Source organism: Dermacentor variabilis, chromosome 3 (assembly GCF_050947875.1).
Source record: "Dermacentor variabilis isolate Ectoservices chromosome 3, ASM5094787v1, whole genome shotgun sequence".
Taxonomy (NCBI): domain Eukaryota; kingdom Metazoa; phylum Arthropoda; class Arachnida; order Ixodida; family Ixodidae; genus Dermacentor; species Dermacentor variabilis.
In genome coordinates this window covers 124755915-124761914 of record NC_134570.1, presented here as the reverse complement: position 1 = coordinate 124761914, position 6000 = coordinate 124755915, and positions in this window count along the sequence as shown.

The following is a 6000-nucleotide window of genomic DNA, read 5'->3' as shown; positions in this document are numbered from 1 at the left end:
GACGCGTGGGGCCCATGGTCCGATAATCTTAGACTCTGAAAATGGTCTGACTGTCTAACCGGTTTAACACCCTGCGAAGAACGTCGCGTTCGATCTCATAGAGATTTTAAAAACGCAACACGTGCACGATCGTCTCTTCCCATTTGCACGAGTAACAAATCGGTGAGTCGGTTATTCTAGCAAGGAATGAGTAGGCTTTCGTAAAAAGCCACCCCTAACCAGAGGCGGCACAGCAAAGTTGCATCACGGCGGGAGAAGTTCGATGAAATCTGCAGCTTCAATGTAGGATCCAGCCGATGGAGATGGCAGTTGGAGAAAATCAGGGAGTTTCACAAAGTTTCAGCCTCGGCTTGAGCAAGTAAACGACCCCTCGCAGCGTCTGTCCTTGATAAGGGTATAGGAAGTGTCAGAGTTTCTTTATGGACTGACCAGGCAGCATAATCAACAAGGTCAGTTCCGACGACGCCACAGTGCTTCGGAAGTCATTGGAAGATGATGTCCTGTCCGTTTATGAGGGCTTGATGGAGAACCACTCTGGTCTCAAACACTAGTTGTTCATGGGTCTTGCGTATTATAGCGGAGAGCAGACTCTGAAGGGCTGCCTTGGAGTCGCAAAAAAACGACCCACTTTCGAGGTTTGACTTGTGCGATGTAAATAACAGCTGCACGTAGAGCGGCAAGTTCTGTTGCCGCAGAGGTCGTTATATGGGACACTTTGAACGTAATGATGACTTGTAAGGCTTGTACGATAACAACGCCTGTGGAGCTGGTGGCTAAGACAGATCCATCGGTGTAAATATGCGTTCTTTGTTCATATGCCTCATTCAGTAATGACCCTGCGCAGATGGGGAAGAAGACCGTGAAGACGGCCGACCACATCTGCCACCGCTAATTTTTAACCAATTAGAGCAAATAAAGTTTTTTCTCCTCCTCCTTCAGTAATGACAGTGTGAATTTGTATTTGTATTTGCGGAGCTGTCCTTCAATCGTACCAGTTTGCTTTCTTTATCGGACGGGGAGGACATGTTATTCGTCACCTCACCCGTACGTTCACTTACAACCCTGAGAGGCACAAATCGGTCAGCCTCCAAGTGAATGCCCCCTCGACGCAACTCCGAGGTTGTCCGCGAGCGCCTCTCTCTCTCGTCGGGCGCGGGCGTGTGGCAGGACAGGACTCGTACTTGTTCGGCAAGGTTAGCGAGGCGGTAGGAACGAGCGAAGGAAGGGGTTGCGGGGGGGTCACAAGTCAGGGAAGAGGGCACAGGATGGAACGGCGCCGGCGGTGCAGCAGGTGCCTCGATGGGCGGCGAGGTCACGCGCGCGGCGGGGCGGTGGTCTGGCGGTTGCGGGCAGCGCGTTGTTCGACGGGTTTTATTGCTGCTCGCTCTGTGGTTTGCTGTGCGGGCGTAGCACGGCCAAGCAAGCGAGCGCACATGCCTCGAGAGACGCCAACAGTTGCTTCGGCAGGGCGTAAAGTCGGAACACGCTACATCATTTATGAATTGAAAGTTCAATTAAATTATCGTGTTTAACTGCTCGAAACGGCACAGTGAGTTATGAGGAACGGCGTCGTTGAGGTGTGGGCTCTCGGAATTAATTTTGACCAACAGGTGTTCTTTCAGCTTGAACCGAATGCACGGCACACCAGCGTTTTTTTTTTTTTTTTTTTTCTGGACGGCCTCACCGGAATGCGATCACCATAGCCGGTAATCGAAACCGCCACTTCCTACAACGCCGTGTCTATTGAGCCACTGCAGCCGGCATATATGATTACACTGGAAGCATAGCACGGGAAAAGACGATTGACAAAGAATAGACAGGACAAGCGCTTGTCCTGTGTAGTCTTTGTCGATCGTCTTTTCCCGCGCTATGCTTCCAGTGTTACTATGTATTACCAACCAGCCCAAGCCTGTACTCTTCTGAAGGTATATATGAATAGTGGCTCCAGCTGCATTGTCGTCCGCGTTCAACTACAGGGTCCGGCTACGGTTGCCCCGGAGCTAAGTACCCCATCCTCGCTACAAACAAACCGATAAAACACCGACGCACTCTCGTTATTTAGGAAAGTTGACACCGCCACTGAAAAGCAAGGGTCAGGAACAAAATGTGATCACACTATGCACGACCACGGCCTCCTTTTAAATGTGTGGGCTATCGGCCTACAGCACTCGATATGACGGCCCACAAGTCGGCTCTTTATTTTAGTTTTCTTTATAGGCTATATTCCACGTGCGTCAAAGCTAATGTTAGTTAAACTGTACGACGAAAACAAATATTTAAAAAACACGGTGCAAGATACGATCCTAAGACCTACAGTGTTCGGTCATCAGAGCTCTGCCGACCAAACACCGTAGTTCTCGGGATCGTATCTTGCACGGCGTTTATTAAATGTTTTTTTTTTCGTTCGACAACTTGGCTAACGTTAGCTGGGACAACCTTTATACTATATTGCAAAGGGAGGAGGTCGGGGGGGGGGGGGGGGGGAGGTTCACAATAAAGCGGTGTTATGAGAGCGCACATATGCAGGCAGTCCAAATAAATAGCGCACGCAGCTGTTCCTAGCCTAGTCATATTAGAGGTCACTCTATATTCCAATGGTTCATTCTAAATCTTCACTAGCCTCATTCGCATACCAGGTCGGCTCGCACGAACATTTATTAACAAAAGTAATAACCAATTTAAGAACGCGTTTTAGTGCGGTCTAGGAGTTGTCTAGGGAACATTTAAAAACGCGTTCTTAAATTCGTTATTATTTCTTTATTATTGTTCTTTATTGAAAATTCGTGAAGCCACCCCAAGTTTCAGCAAAGCAGGACTTTCTTTTTGCGATAGCATTTACGCGTCTACGCTCGAGGCACGTTTGCACCGTCGATGTTGCCGCCGCCGTCTCAGTTGTCGTGCTGTCACGACATCGACGCGCATGCGTCGCCTGCGCGTGAAGGCTGTATGAAAGCCTCGAGAGAGAGAGAGAGAGAGAGAGAGAGAGAGAGAGAGAGGCGCAGGGCGTTCGACTACAAAAAGCGATGACGCCAAGCGGACAACGCATCGTCACGCAGCGCTGCATCGACTCTGCAAGAGCGAGGGAAGTGCTCTGGCTCCTGGCGCTCTGCTCACGCGCATGAGCGTTCCTGCTGGGCAGCTGTGTGCAAACCGCACCGTGATGCGCACATCTGCCTGAGCGGAACGCAGAATAAATGTCAAGGTAAATCTATATGATCTCTCTATCTAACCTCTGTCTAGATATACCTTAGACGGTCGACAGAACATGACGTAAGGTCAATTCAATTGCACCCTTTCTGTGGGTGCTAACCCAACACGGTGGTTGAGTCGTTCGAACTCATCTCGTGCACCGTCGAGATGCGACGGCTGCAGCGTCGCTAGGGGAGTGCTCCTCGTCTAGTCAGCTTTCTGAGAGAGAGGGGGAGGGGAAACCGAGGTTCCCGATTTTGTTAAGGCACAACAAGACCAAGCCAACAGATAATGAAGCCAAGGAAGGCATAAGCGAAGTTATTGGTCGCTTTAAATGGTAGGTAGAAACAATAAAATACAGAGAAATGAAAGTGGCCGAAAAAGCAACTTAGTTGCCCAAAGCGACCGCACAGCACGCGCTGCGATATCTCCGTGCAGTATCGATACCGCGCGTAGGGCGTATCACTCCGAGGAAGGTTTTTACCTTTATAATTTATTTGTGGTGCCTCCGCTCTGTAGAAACACTGCGGTGCATTTTGGCGCATCACCTTTAGGTAGGGAAGGTCGCGTCGCTGCAAAAAAAAGAAAAATGCTTCCGTACTTAGTGCGCGAGAGCCGCCGGTGTCCTTCTCTCGCTTCTCCAAGGCGCCTGCGCCGCTGCCTATTTACGATTGTGACTATATTCCCGCAATATACTGAGCGTTTTCTCCTCCCAAGCAGGGGGACCGTATTAGGGCATGTATGAATAGGTGCCAGCAATTTTCACGGTCTTTTCAGGCTATCTTTTGTTAGCACACCAGCACCGGTGAATTTTTAAAGTAGACTCGTTACGCACCTTGTTTCGACTCCTCACCCCCGGTGCATTCGTGCGGATATGTGGTAAGCATACCTGCGCGACTCTCGCGCGTCTATATACCCTCGCAAGGAGCGTATAACAGGCGCGTACCAATTGCGAGAGAGTATCGAGAGAGAGAACAGCTTTATTGAATGAACAAGTTATGTTCTCCGAGGCTGTCCGACATATACCGAAGCACTGGCGGGTCAAGACCTCTACCCTCCCAGCCACGCTGGCGCTTCAGCGCTGACAATATTAAGCGTGTTACGCTGTTCTTCACTGTAGCATGCTTCCTCTTGTGAATACTATATCGTATTTGTTCGTAAACAACGAGAACCGTCTGAAAGTACGTTTACACAGCACCGCCGGACATCACACACACATTGCTCTTCGCAATGAACCATCGAATATTTACTGTGCTTCATGGGCCAGTAAGCGCATGATGCGTTTGTCAACGTCAGAGCTTAAAAAGCAGCGATGCTGCGGTTGACCAATGTAAGGTCATCAAAATGGAGTCAGTTTTGATGACAAGACCAGAGATGTAGGCACTCAAGGCAAGCAGTTCTCCTGTTAGCTGGTATACAGATCCCTAGACAGTTAGAGAGAGAGAGAGAAAGAAACTTTTATTATACGAAACAGTGTCCCGAGCGAGGACGGGTGTCACCCTAAGGTGGGAAGGCTCGTTAGTCCAGGAACCCTCTAGGTTCGACTGCCCTCTTGGCCCTGGCGACGAGTTGTCGTTGGTCTTCCAGGTCCCCGAGGGTTAGCTTGGCCTCCCACGTTTCGAATAGGTCGTTTGCTTCTATTGCTCATTTTGCGCGCGTCTCTGGTTGCATTTCGCTGCCTTCCTGCCACGGGCATTCCAGGAGCAAGTCTGCCAGAGTGTCGGGTACGTTGCAAAGTGGGCAGAGGTAGCCGTAGAGCGTCGGGTAGAGGCGATGCATTATCATTCCGTGCATGTACGTATTACTTTGCAGGCGTCTGAGGATCAGGCTTTCTTCTACGTCGAGTTTAGGGTGCGGTGGAGGGTACACTCGACGCTCGAGCCTGTAATGTTGCAATATGGCCGAATAGATGGTGGGTACGGCCTCCGCCTCTTCTGTCGCGGGTCCGAGAGCGCGTGGGGAGAGGGGAGCCCGACTGATGTGCTCGCGGGCAGCGGCGTGGGCCGCTTCGTTTCCCTCTAGTCCCTCTTGTCCGAGTACCCACGTTACGGAAGTGCACGGGAGCGGAGTGTTTCGTGTTTTTAGTATCTTGAGTTCATTGGCCGAGATGCGGCCCCTCAAGAAGTTTCTGCAGGCGGCCTTAGAGTCGGTTAATATAACTGCTGAGTCTGTGCATGTAGTGGTGACGAGAGCGATTGCCGCTTCTTCAGCTGTTTCCGGGTTGCGTGCCTTGATGGTTGCCGATGCTAGCTCGGAGCCTTGGGAGTCTACGACGCTGAGAGCGTACGCGTTTCGATGCGGATACTTGGCCGCGTCGGTGTAGCGGGCATTAGGGTCATGCTTGAAACTTCGTTTGATGGCGTTGGCTCTAGCCTGTCTTCCACTCTTGTGATATATGGGATGCATGTTGCGCGGGACACGAGCGATGCAAATGCACTCTCGAACGTCCGGTGGTATTCGCTCTTTCTTGTCCGTGTCTGCGACATACGTCTCGCTGTAGTTTAGGTGTCGCAGCACTGATCTCCCTGTGGGCGTGAGCTTGAGTCGTTCTAGCTGGCTGTTCTTGTGCGCTTCGGCGAGCTCTTGCCACGTGTTGTGGACGCCCATCGTAAGGAGACGTGATGTAGAGGCCATGGCGAGGAGTCCCAGGGCGACTTTGATTGCCTTCCTTATCATGATGTTGAGTTAAAAAAAAAACATTTGCAGCCTGCTCCCGAGTCAGGCACTAAATAGTCATCCGAAATTGTTACTGAGAGAGCACACGACTGTATAGTTGGAGAATGTACAGACTGTACTATTTCATTGCTGAAA